The sequence below is a fragment of the Hibiscus syriacus genome, unplaced genomic scaffold, assembly GCF_006381635.1.
Source record: "Hibiscus syriacus cultivar Baekdansim isolate YM2019G1 unplaced genomic scaffold, ASM638163v2 tig00001478_pilon, whole genome shotgun sequence".
NCBI classification, from domain to species: Eukaryota; Viridiplantae; Streptophyta; class Magnoliopsida; order Malvales; family Malvaceae; genus Hibiscus; species Hibiscus syriacus.
Window position 1 is genome coordinate 1,584,744 of NW_024061874.1, and position 14,738 is coordinate 1,599,481.

At 32.7% G+C, this 14,738-nt stretch overlaps 1 long non-coding RNA gene across 1 annotated transcript; it reads right to left on the minus strand.

Moving 5' to 3' along the window:
* Nucleotides 1-6,966: 6,966 nt before the first annotated feature.
* LOC120127149 lies at nt 6,967-8,755 on the minus strand. Its single transcript, XR_005516513.1, has 5 exons — nt 8,594-8,755; nt 8,395-8,502; nt 7,906-7,946; nt 7,605-7,633; nt 6,967-7,085 (listed from the first exon to the last, which is right to left on the minus strand). It is a non-coding gene; the product is annotated as an uncharacterized LOC120127149 (long non-coding RNA).
* Nucleotides 8,756-14,738: the final 5,983 nt, after the last annotated feature.

Consider the following 14,738-nt stretch of genomic DNA (forward strand, 5'->3'; position numbering starts at 1 on the left):
TATGACAATTGATACATTATTGTGAAAATTCGTCATTTCGAGATAAATAGTTTATTTAAATGTTAACTTTTAATGGACTCATGCGAAAGTTCTCGTGTAGTTAAATTTTTTAATATATCTAAGGTAATTTATTATTTTGATATGATGAGTTCTAATAAAATATATTATTTTTTGTGTAATTAAAATAATATATATATATTAATTTTTTAGAAAAATAATAAAAATTGTAACGCCGTCAAACTAATACAAGTGACCCAATACGATCCAAGACGTCACATTAGGGCTACTTGAGCAACCTACACTGAAGATTCAGAAACATAAAATTTTGTAAAACTATTTAATGTCATAAACGATTTAAAACTACAATATGCGTTCATAAATCATAAAAATAGAATTCATTTTTATACACTATAAAAATAAGTTTCAGACTCTAATATAAAAAAAAAATTGTGACCTATATGCCCCTAATTACACTTATATCGTACTTTGCAAGAAACACCGAATGAACTCCTAAAACTGATGTCGATAATCACATAATCAATTCATTTGAACCTGAAATGGTAAGTAATAAAATGAGATTTGAAAAAGCTCATTAATACAAAACTATCAAATGATGCTATAAGCAAGAAGATATATGATAAACCATGATATTCCTTAGTGATCCAGACATCTATAAGTTCTAGTGAAGAACTAAAATTTGCTTAGGAGATTCTTCAAGTAAAAGTCGAGAAGTTTATAAATTGGATGAATTAGATAAAGATAGATTATAGAAATTAAGTTGAAGAGTCTAGTGTGTCCCATCAGTGCAAGAAAAAGTATGTATAGTTTTGAATAGTAATAATTCATTACAGCAAAACATACTTTTAAAAAGAGACAATAAAATTTAGTTTCAAAATCATTTGACTATCCTCCATCCAAATGCCATAATGTGTAGGTTCCCAGAACCATACACCAACTTGTACACCCGGTAAGGATATTATGTGTTTAGCATAAGTACATGCAGTAAGAACTTACCCTGTGCATAAAGCAAAAAGAGCACGCAGTAAGGACTTATCATATGTATAAAGCTAATGAACTTGCGCTAAGATTTTACAAGTCATAGACAAACCTGAAATACTATATATCCAACAATAATCCCCCCAATTATGGTAAAAACATTTGTGTTTAAAATAAATCAGTGATTTAATTTATTAAATCAGAAAAATATTCAGTAATCTAAAACATGTTTACAGATAAGATAAATAATGATAATCAGAGATCATGCATCAAGTGAGTAGTAGATAATTTATAATAATCCATATAAGTAAACCAAAACGGTAATGTAACACCATTAGAAACACACTGGAAGGAAACACTAAATTTCTGTTAAATTTAAATTAATTACAAATGAGATCCCTATTAGAAGAGGGTTTGATGGTTAACAAATATATATAGACATTCAAGATTTGACACCTTAGGACAATTTAAGATTTGGATATATCATAAGGGTATTCAGGAAATGTGATATCAGGGTTATTCAAGATTTAGATATATTAGGAGAGATTCCAATATTCAGGCTAGTAGGGACATTTTAGTCAGTTTAATTTCTCGAAGAATTTTGCTAAAATAACTTAATAAGGATACGATGATTCGTAGTATTTAAGATTTCTAACGACTTATTCGACTCTTGAGTCCAAATCGAACTAAACAAACCCCAACATTGTGTACTTACCAAGAATTTTGATAGAAACACATCACGAATGTTGATTCCTTAATTCCGACTACATTATGAAATTGAACAATTCTCCTTCAAAAATATATTCTTTGAACGGATCTCGAGGAGACATATATGTACTCATACAATATTTATCATTATTATCATATTTTAAGAGTATTAGAGATGATCGACATGCTTGGATCGTGCTCTGTAACCTTTTGAGGCGATGCAATTTTTCAGTTTTAGTGAAAGTTTCAAAATTTATCAAAGGCATTCACTTAATCCCAATCATGAGGGTATTTAGATCATTTGAAAAACTGAGGGTATTTTAGTCATTTCTGTATTACCCCAAAAATTTAGATAATAACCAAAATGAAAATTTTGAAAGTTTGATGGTCAAAGTAGAAAAATGGGAAAAATTTAGGGAATTAAGTGATAAATTTCCCAAAAAGAATTTTATTCCATAGATAGATAGTTTACTCTTGAGAGTGGGGTTTTAGAGAAATCATATTTTTGGTTTTGGAATTTTAGTAAAGAAAAATTAGAAAGGGTTAAAGCCGGTACGAAATAGGTAATTCAGATCGAATTAGAATTTTACAAAAATTGGAAGGATGTTATAAAATGGTTGGAAATATTATTCTAATATTTTAGATCAGAGAAATTTGGTTTACAAATGTGCAATTTTTCAAATGTAACCGAAACAGTGGAATTTAGTGACTAAAACACAATATTTGAAAAATTCAAGGGAAATTTCAGAAATTAAAGTCAAATTAATTCATATTTGACTTTGGAAGATGATAAGGATGAGTTGTCATGGTTTTATGGTGAATAGGAAGATTCATTAAGGGTGATTTGGTCTTATCTCAATTAAATGAATATTTTATTCATTTATAGTGGAATTTATTGTAAACTAATATGAAATGCACCCAACATTTGATCCAAATTACTCATCTTCTTCTCCAAGCTGCGTTGGTTTTCTTCAAAGGTGAGAGAAAGCTTCAATTCAATTTTTAAGCAATTTCCTTAGGATTTTGAGTATGCCGTAAATATGCCGTAAATAGAAAATTGTTATACGTGAATAACGCTATCTTTTGGTACCAATATTGCATGATAATCTTGTTGGTGTTCAAAGATCCCAAATTTTACATTTTGTGTTCATATAAGGGATCATGAAATTGATGATGGATCTTGATGTTTGTGAGGTAGTTGATTCATATTCAAACATGTATGGTGATTAGAACATGTTTAATCTTTATAGAACTTGTTCTTTAAGTTTTGGCCATGGATTGTTTGAGTGAGAAAAATTATGGAAAAATTATATATGAGTTGAAAATGATGAAAGAAATATTATGCAAGTCTTAGAAAAATTTGGGGACCATTTTGTAATTTTTGAAAAGTTGGGGATCAATTTGACAACTTTGGAAATTGATGGGTTGTTGTGTAAGTGTTATATAATTGATGTACTATGCGGGAAATTGTTGTTTGGAAATTAAATTGAGTGTTAGAATGTGAAATTTGATTATTTTGGGAAGTTTGGAAAGTTTGGTGCTTTTAATGTAAATTTCGAATTTTTGGGAGTGTTTATTGTAATTATGTCTTTGTATGGGTATTTGGTTGATAATACCTTCAATACTGGAATTTTTGTATTGAAATTTTAAGTGGTAAAATGGTGAAGGACCATTTTATATAAATTGGAAAAGTTGGTTCCAATGTTAAAAGGAATTATTAAGTATTGAGTATTTTGATAGAAAATGAGTTTCAAGTATATTATGGAGTTATTTCAAGATATGTTTATGTTAGTACAATACTAACATATGTATCATTATGAATTTGTGATTTATACAGATCATCATGATTGATTTGCGATTGAAGCAAGTCAAGTATAAAAATGGTTTATTGTGGACAATAGTGAGGCACATATTTTGAAAGATATAAAGTGTCAAGGTGAGTGCAATACATGCATGAAATTATACATGAATGTTTTATACATCATCAAGAAGACTTGCGATAAGTCGACCTTGTTTATATCAGCATGATATTATGTCATAATTTTATAAATTGACATGACATTGATATGTCATAGTGTGAAATTATAATGCATTGATCATGAATAATATGATAATTTACCATGAATATTATTTTGGGTATGAACTGCCCAATGTTAAATGATATTGATATACTTTGCCATGGATGGATCAAATAAAAATAAACTACATACCCAAGTAGGTTATTGAGGATCAGTGGTATTAATGGCATGCTATAAAGTCTAGCAGCTGCATATTAGGTAGCACTAGAGTGTCTAGAGAAGGCACATAGTGCAGGCCTCAAAGTGTCTAGCAAATACACGGTACTAAACACTACGGTGTACAAGGTGGGTAAAACCCGACTTCAGCACTACGGTGCATTATTAGGTGAGCAAAGCTCGACCTCAGCACTTCAGTGCAATATTTGACTCCTATACTGGGTTCCTCATACAGTTATACTTTGGGCTATGGTTTATTGGTTAACAAATGGTAAACATGAAAATAAGCTTACGAGCTTATGGAATAAATGGTAAGTATATTGGTAAAATAAGCATACGAGCTTATGGAATAAATGGTAAGTATATTGGTAGAATAAACTTACGAGCTTATAAGATAAATGATAAGAAATTGTATATTATTTTTTATCATTGTAAAATATTGGATATATTGGTAACTTGATTTTATGGCATTTTGAAATTGACATTGAAATTCATGCATGAATTGTATTGCACTGTTTATTGTTTTAATTGCCTCACTAAGTATATACTTAGCGTGTGATGATTTTAACGCGTAGGTAAAAAGGCAGTAGTGGAATAAAGAGTTTAAAGTGACATCAAGCATCGATGAGTATATTACAATATCAGTAAGACATCATATGATGGAATTTGACTTATATAGTGGCATGTACTTATTAATGTTTTATTTGTTTTGTTGAACAAATTTAGAAACAAAAATGGAAATTTTATAGTGAAGAAAGGTTAAGTTTTTATGAGTTTTATATATATTTTGCTGAAATTACTATATCGGTGAACAATACCAATGTTAAAATTTTTCAAGAATGCTACAGGGGTACCGATACCATGCTACAGGTACCGATACCCTCACTGTTCACTGTTCATGATACTATTCATAAATTTTTTTTTGAATTAAATTTGTTATAACGAAACATAATTCATATGATATGATATTTTTATAATATCAGTTACCATTTTAAGAAAATAAATTTTAAATCGTTTTTGAATTGGAAAATGGTTTTAAAAATTCAGGTGACATCTATAATCTGTATAGGTATAATTGTACGGGTTATGGGTGTTACAATTTCATTTAATTCTATCATATGTATTTCTTCAGTAAACTAGTCTTCGATTGTTTGTTGAAGAATTGAAAATTGTATGTATTTTTCCATCTCGGAAGTTAAAATCAGTTACCGAGATTTTTCTAAACAAAACAAATATTTAACAGGTGAATCAATAGTTCTATCCGATTAAGTACGACTTTTTAAGGTTATTTCTATTTTTAGGGACAATCACTTTCCTGTTGCATCACAATGGTATTTTCTTCATTTCTCATCCAAACATTTCATACATTAAATCCTTTTATATGAATAATCGAAGTTGAAGGTTTCAAGGTTAACTATTTTATCAATCATTCAATAAGCTTGCGAGTCATATGAGTCTTAATTAGTCTACTAACATTTTACTATAATTAGATTGAGTTTAAAATAATCTCGATTGTAACTCATTTCTAAAAAAAAAAATCATCAATGCATTTACCAAATATCAACATGTAACATAAAACATGATAGGATAGTAAAGTATTACCTCGATTCGGTTAACCATTTAACCTTCATTCGATCGCTCTCGAACTTGAATTCAATGTCCCATAATATTTCAGATACATAGCAAAACAAATTACATCAGAAATGGGACTTAAATATGAAAATCATATCGAATCCAAAGATAAAATGTTGAAAAATAGTTTATTGAGTTCGAATTTGTCAAAACAAAACCTCAAAACTAACATTCACCAAAACATTTGCTAGTATAATCATTATTACCAGATAAATTATTTCTTCATAATATCTTGCATATGCAACATGATATTGATGGTACAATCTTTTTTGCTGATAATCATATATCAATCAAATCACTAAGGTATGAAGCTCAACACTTATCAGTATTCAAACTTAAAAATTGGAATAAGAATGATTCCACAAATTTTCCAGTTCGACTCATCGAAGTAGAAATTAGGGAAAATCAACTTGTTTAAACTTAGGAAAAGTAATTTGGTTTACGAATCCAGTTTGGTAGTATTTCTTAATATTGTAATCGTTCTTTATTAATTCTGGGATTAAATCGGGTTCAACTTGAAATCCTGTTAGAATCCATCATACTTCAACATCTCACACAATCGAACTTTTATTCACAACCAGAAACAAATCCTTCATTTCATAGGCATCAACCAATTTGGGTACTTTAATTGAATTCGAATATGATACGCCAGTCCGAAACTCTTTTAGTGGTTGGCAACCCTTATGATTCTCGTCGATTCACAACAATTATGATATCCTTGGAACTTAAACGACCACAGGTAAAATTCAAGAATACATCATTCAGAACTATTCTTTGATTATGCTCCAGCACCACTTAAATCCTTTAAAGACTGGCTACGATATTTTAAATCACTGCATTGTGTCCAAAACTACAACTTCAAAGTTGTATTTATTACGCTTGAGTACGAACCTATAATCACAGAGCGTATGGGATAACATAACCTAGATTCAAGTGACTTGCACATTACTCGTGAGGCGTTTTTCAAATACGAAACCAATGTTAACGACATTCATTTCCTGTAAAGATTGATTCCTAACGAACAAAAATACTAAGATATACTTATTATAGAATAAGGATCTGACATTAGAGTCTCAGCTTAGAAGAGTATGATTATAATCTAGGGGCATGTACTAACCAGACATCATACGACAAACGATTGGTCGATCTACCTAGAAAGACTCGGCTCAACCTAAACTCTGATACCACTAGATGTAACACCATCAGACTGATTTGGGTGACCGAATCTGATCCAAGGTGTTATATTAGGACCACCTGAGTGACCCACACTGAAGATTCAAAAACAAATTTTTGTAAAACTATTTAAATCATAAATGATTTAAAACTAAAATATAAGTTAAGAAATAATAAAATAGAATTCAATTGTATATAGTATAGAAATAAGTTTCAAACTCTAACATAAAAAACAAATTGTGACCTACTTGCCCTTAATTACACTTGCATCATACTCCACAAGCAACGCCAAAGGAACTCACATAACTGATGTCAACAATCACACGATATATTCATTTGAACCTGAAATGGTAAAGCCAAGCATATATATGGTAAAGCATGAAATTCCTTCGTGCTATAGACATCTATAAGTCTTAGTGAAGAGCTAAACTTTAATTAGGTGGTTCTTCAAGTAACAGTCAAAAGTCTATGGATCGGAAGAATCGAACTAAAACATATTACACAGGTTAAGCTAGGAAGTCTAATGTGTCCTATTAGTGCATAAAAGAAGTACATATAGTTTTAAATAGTAATAATTTATTTTAGTAAAACAAATTTTTAAAAAGAGACGATTAAACTTACTTTAAAACTCATATGGTTACCCTTCATCTGAAGGTTAGAATGTGTAGGTTTCCCATAACCATACACGCACATGTACATCGGTAAGGACTTGTTTGCCTAATTGTCATTTGTTACCCCCACAAATTGTCGTCTCAAGCATCAAATGGTTAAACCCTTTAATCACTAAAAGCAATATCTACTAAACATGAATTTATCCTAGAATCTATGTTACTTTGACTCGAGTATGAGTGTAAAAATTACCTCTTGAAGTAAGAGAAGGATTGCTGGACCTGTAGAAAGAAACCATTAAATCAGATAATCAAAGTAACCGAATAACATTTCCTATTATGAATTCCATTCTGCCAATCACATTGAAAGAAAAAATATCAACAGTATGAATCATAATTGAAAAGGATAGAATTCCAATAATGAAAGTACTAATCTTGATGAGGAACTTGTTGAGAGCAAGAAATTCTACGCTTAACCAAAAAAAATGTCAACAAATAGAAAAAAAATTGGAAAAGAAAATAAATATAAATTTATGAAATGATGAAAATTTCACCTTTAAAGCTCATAGTGCCATTTCTATCAAAATCATACATCCTGCAAATTTAAACAGAAGAAGATTGATCAACAAAAAGGGTAAAAGAAAGAGCTAAAATTGAGATTTTTTTTTGAAATTGAAAAGAAAGAAAAGAACCTGATCATTTATTGAACGATAAAAAGAGGAAAGTTGAGATTACCGATGACGAAAGCGCTTTGATCGTTATTTTACATTCAAAGTGAATTAAGATGTTTAATTATTATTAAAAAACAAGTTTAAAGGGGGAGTTGAAAAAGGAACCTAGAGTTGAGGAGCAGTGATGCTTTCGGTTTTCCCTATGTCAACTCTGTCAAACCACTCTCTTAGAAGCATACTATCATCCATTTCTCAACAGATACAAAGGGCCTCAGATTCCGAACTTCGGAGGGTAAAATTTTTCCCTAAATTTACGTAGATCCTAAATATACGAGGTAGTGAATCATTAGATTAAAGTGGTAAAATGATTACCTTGTTCATCGACGACATAGAAGGAGCAATGCACGATGTGGTGGAGTTTCAGAGAATCATTGACGTCGGTGAAGCTCTGAATTTACAGAGGATTGTTCTGTTCATCGCCTAGTGATATATGAAAAAAAATGAGAAACAATGAAAAATTGCAAGATTTGCGATGTTTGAAAGAAAGAACAGCGAAGATCGGATGTCGTACCTAATGACCAACGACAACAACGCACACTATCATCTTCTCTCCGATTTCACTCCGACGGTTATCTAAAGAGGAATATTGGATATAAATCTATTAAGCTGGTAGCCGGTGAGGAAAATTAGGTATTTGGAAATTAGGGATCGTGCATTACTAGTGTGGATGAGAGATTGGGGATATATGACTAAAGTATGAATCTAGTGGCATTTTTATAAAAAAAATGCCACAAAAGTACATGTCTTTACCAGTGTTTTTCCCAAAACGACAGCATATATTTGTCTATAGTGACTTTTTTTTAATAAAAAACACTACCACAAATACATGAATATGCAACACTTTTCTATAAACGTAGCGAATTGTACAATTTTGTGGCATTGTTTCTACAAACGCCGTTACATGTACAAAATTAATGGCGTTTGTTCAAGAAACACCGTTAAAACGTCACTACAAACTTGTTTTGATGTAGTGGACTAGTTATTTTTGCTTAACTTTTTCAGGTTATGATGTTGCATGACTCGTAGAGGATCTAAGAAACCTCTACTACCTTTGGTACCCGAGATTGAACAGCTTTTCCGTCAAAGAAGACGTGCTCAACGTGATCAAAGAGCCATGTACAGAGTTCAAAATCGAGGAGGTCAGCAAGTTGAGGATCGTGAAGATCCTAATGTTGTAGCAATTCCCAATGAAAGGATTATTGCACGTCCATGTGCCATTAGAGATCACTTAGCGCCCATCTTGGACAATCTCAACCCTGGTATTGTAGCTCCTGAGATTCAAGCAGCCCACTTCGAGCTTAAACCGATGATGTACAACATGTTGAACTCTATTGGACAATTTGATGGTACGCCTCACAAAGATGCAATGTAACACATACGTGCATTCTTGGAAGTTTTTGATTCATTTAGACAACAAGGAGTGCATGAAGATGTGTTGAAGCTCAAGTTATTTCCTTATTCATTGCGTGACCGAGCAAGGGTTTGCCTTAGTGGAGTTTCTTCTGAGTCGATGGAATCTTGGTATGACATGTGTAAAATCTTTTTGTTACGGTATAATAATATCAACATGAGCATTTAATTAAGGAATGACATAGAATCTTTTCATCAAGTTAACTCGGGACCGATATAAGGAATTGCTTTCCAAGTACACTAACCATGGATTCCACGATTGGCCACAAGTGGTGATGTTCTATAATGGTTTTAATACTCCCACAATAATGATTTTAGATGCTTCAGTAAATGGCACTTTTCTAGACAAGTCACACGAAGAAGCCTTTGATATCCTTGATAGGATAGCAAACAATGACTATCAATTTCCTTATTTAAGGCTAGGAAAGGGGAAAATGGTTAAGGTACTTTTGAGTTAGATGCTAAGGATTCTGTTTCAGCTCAATCGTCAGCAATCACAAATATGTTGAAGAGTCTCCAACGTTCTAATAAGGTGAAAGAAGTAAATGTGGCAAGTTTTGTATGTGTATTATTTAATGGCAATCATCATGTGAGTAAATGCCCTGACAACCATGAGTCTACCAATTTGGTGGGAAACTTCAATAGGAATACCAACAACAACCCCTAATAGAACTCCTGCAACCCAAGATGGTGTTAGAATCCAAATTTTCCATGGGGGAATTAAGGAAGTAACAATGCAAACAGTTCCACGCGACAACAAAATGTGATTGAACCCCCTCGATTTTAGCAGAATATGTCGTGGCAAAATGCAAACAAGGGTTTAACATCTTCATCAAATACCAACTCTTTGAAAGCTCCAAGATTTTATGACTGCTACAAAGGCTCTGGTTTAAGACCATTCAATATCTATCAAGAACCAAAGAGTTTATTACAAAGTCAAGGAGCATTGCTGCTAAGCAATAGCTCATTCTAAAGAGCCTTGGAGACTTAAGTGTGTCAAATTGCTACAATATTGCATGTTCGCCCACAAGGCAGTCTACCAAGTGAAACTGGAGTCACAAGAATCATAGCAAGGAGAAATGTAGTGCAATTACTCTAAGGAGTGACACCTAACTTAACTAAGTATATAAGTTTGGGGGAAGGAAAATAGATGATTCTAGCCCCCAAGAATGTGCAAGAAGATCCTGAGGTGAAGATGAAACTTTGGAGAAGGATGAGAATGAGGGCTCTACAAGTGAATATGCTAATGGAAGACAAAATAATACTACAGTAAAAAGTAAGCCCCACCAATAGAAAAAGAAGTCACACCCCCACCACCCTTCACGCAAAGGTTAAAGAAGCAAAATCAAGACCTTAAATTCAAGAAGTTTGTTGATATCCATGACCAATTATACATCAATGTTTTATTCTTGGAAGCCATTGATAAGATTCCCACATGCTAAGTTTCTTAAGGATATTGTCACCAAGAAAAGGAAGGTGGATAATATGAAACAATTGCTATAGACACATAGTGTTTTTCTGTGTTGAGCAAGCTGCCAGCCAAAAGGAAAGATCTTGGCAACTTCATCATCCTTTGTTTTATAGGGGATAATTATGTAGGGATAGCTATATGTGATCTTGAATTGAGTTTGTATTTAATGCCCAAGTCAGTATTTTTGAAGCTTGGAATGTGAAATGAAAGACTGACCACTGTTATCTTACAATTAGCTGACCGATCCACGTCCGAATAGAAGGAAGAATTGAAGATGTCGTGGTGAAGGTGGAAAAATTTGTGTTCCTAGATGATTTTCTCATCCTTAATTTTGAAGTTGATGATGATGTGCCCATCATTTTGGGGCGACGATTTCTAGCCGTCAGTCGAATTCTAATCGATTGTGAAAAGGGTAAATTTACCATGTGTTTAACACACTCAAATATGTTGATGATTTTGAGGAGTATTAATGTGTTATAGACATAGATTTAATGGTGGAAGAGGAAGTTGCAGAGTTTTGCTGTAGCAAGTTCGTGTAGATCGAAGACTATGAGAAACTCAATGAAGACGGTAATGAGGAGCTCAAGGATCTGCCATCGAAGGTGCAAAAGTCTAGTTTAATAAAAGATAGACTAGGTACGCCATTCGAACCCTTAGATTTTACTGAATTTATTACTCCAAATCCTTCACTTGAGCATGCACCTACTTTAGAGTTAAAGCCTTTACCATCGCATCTTAAATATGTGTATTTGGGTAGTGATGAGACCTTTCATGTGATAATATTTTCCGGTCTTAACCCTGAGCAATAATGTAGCTCGATAAATGTGTTATTTTAATGTAAAAAATCTCTAGGTTAAACTATAGCTGACTTGAAGGGTATAAGCCCTACTATTACCATGCATAAAATTCTGTTTGATGATTGGCACAACAATTCTATTGAACCACAAATAATACTTAACCCCATCATAAAGAAGGTGGTGATGAAAGAGATTATTAAATGGCTCAATGCTAGAGTAATCTACCCAATATTCAACAATTTATGGGTCAGCCTAGTAGTTTATAGGCCAGCCCAGTGCAACGTGTGCCCAAGAAAGGAGACGTGACTATGGTAAGCAATGAAGATAATAAACTCCTACTGACAAGAACCATCACATGGTAGAGGATTTGCATGGACTATCGAAAGTTCACCGAGGCGACCAAGAAGGATAATTTCCCCCTTTATTAATCAGTCAAATGTTGGATCGATTAACGAGCAAGTCCTTTTATTGCTTCCTCGATGGATACTCAGGGTACAACTAGATTGCTATAGCACCAGAGGATTAAGAGAAGATAACCTTCATCTGTCCATATGTAATCTACATCTTTAGAAGGATGCCGCTTAAACTTTGCAATGCTCCAATAATTTTCCAAAGGTGTAGGTTGGTCATCTTCTCACACATGGTGGAAGACTTTTTGGATATCTTCATGGATGACTTTTCAATCTCGAGAGATGATTTTGAACAATGCCTTGGAAATTTAGCTAAGGTTCTCAAGAGATGTGAAAAAACTGCCTAGTGCTGAATTAGGAGAACTGTCACTTTATGGTGACCAAAGGCACTGTTTTAGGCTCCAAGATCTCACATAATGGGATATAGGTGGACAATGAAAAAGTTAAAGTGATTGAGAAGCTACATTCTCCCACCACTTTGAAGGGAATCTAAAGATTTTTTAGGGCATACGGGCTTCTATAGAAGATTTATAAACGACTTCTAAAAAATCTCCAAGCCTCAGTGTATTTTACTATAACAAAATCAACCCTTCATGTTTAACAAGTATTTCTACTACACATTCAAGAGCCAAAGGAGAGAGTTATCTCAGTATCCATAGTTGTTCACCAGAATGGACTACCCCATTTGAATTGATGCATGACAGGAGCGACTATGCTTTTGGAGCAGTGCTAGGGTAACGACGAGGCAAGATCTTTCATGTATGTATTATGCTAGTCGCACCTTAAATGAAGCACAAGTAAATTACACTACCATTGAGAAACAATTTCTTATTGTAGTGTTTGCTTTTGATAAGTTTAGGTCATACTTGATAGGCACTAAGATTATAGTTCATACCGATCATTCAACTATCAAGACTTAGTGAAAGATTCTAAACCTAGACTTATTAGGTGGATACTTGTCTTGCAAGAATTTGACTTAAAGGATAAAGATAGGAAAGGAACTGAAAACCAAGTTGTTGATCATCTCTCTAGGCCAGAAAACAAAGTTGTATGTGATGAAAACTTAGAAATCAATGAGGAATTCCTTGACAAAAAATCTTATTTACCGTGACAATTTTGTGGCATACTGATATAGTTAACTTTCTTATTCGTGATGTTTTACCTCTTTATTTGAATAGCCATGGAAAAAGGAAATTTAGGCATGATGTGTGATTCTACTACTAGGACGAGCCTTATTTGTTCAAGCAAATTGTTGATTAGATGAGTCATAGGTGCGTACCCAAAGAAGAGCAAAAGGAAATCATATTCCATTTCCATATAGCTCCTTATGGAGGCCATTTTTGGAGGGGTTAGAACCATTGTAAAGGTCTTACAATTTGGGTTCTACTGGCCCACACTCTTCAAGGATGCACACGAGTTCTACAAGGCTTGTGATAGATGCTAAAACACTAGATACATCTCTAGGTGACATGAATGTTATTGCAAAAATATCCTAGAGGTGGACCTTTTTGATGTATAGGGAATATATTTCATGGGACCCTTCTCATATTTATTTAGTGATCTTTACATCCTCTTAGTAGAGGACTATGTATCCCAATGGGTCGAGGACGTGGTTACAACAAGGAACGACTTCAGGACTTTCCTCAAGTTCCTTCATAAGAACATCTTCATGAGGTTTGGAGCACTTAGAGCCAATCATAAGTGATGAAGGCACCCATTTTGACAACACGTTAATTGCTAAGACATTACAGAGATCTAGGGTGCGACACAAAATTGCTACAGCATACCAGTCCCAGACTAACAGACAACCTTAAGTCTCCAACCAAGAGTTTAAACAAATTCTTGAGAAGGTGGTGAACTCCAAGAGGAAAGATGTAACACCCATAACCCGTATAATTATACCTATACCGATTATAGATGCTATCCGAATTTCTAAAACCATTTTATAATTCAAAAGCGATTTAAAATTTATTTTCTTAAAATAGTAAATGATATTATAAAAATATCATATCATATAAAATTTCGTTTCGTTATAACAATTTAATTCAAAATATTTTTATTTATGAATAATGAATAGTACCCGAACAATGAACAGTGGGGGAATCGATTCCCTGTAGCAGGGGAATCGATACCCCTTTAACAATCTGGAAATTTTATTTAAAAACATGGTTACTGTTCATGCTACAGTAACTGCTACAATAATTTCCAAAAATTACATATTAACTTATAAAAACTTAACATTTCCTCACTATAAAAATTCTATTTTTGTTTCCAACTATATTCAACAAAATAAATTGAATATTATTAATTACATGCCATTATCTATTTCAAAATTTCACAATAGGATGTCTTACTGATATTGAAATATACTCCCCGATGCTCGATGTCACTTTGAACTCTTTATTCCATTACATGCTTTTTACCTACGCGTGAAAATCATCACACGCTAAGTATAAACTTAGTGAGGCAATTAAAACATTTAACAGTGCAATACAATTCATGCATGATTTTCAATATCAAAAATCAAATTTCCATAAACTCATTTTACTAACATATCCAATATTTTAC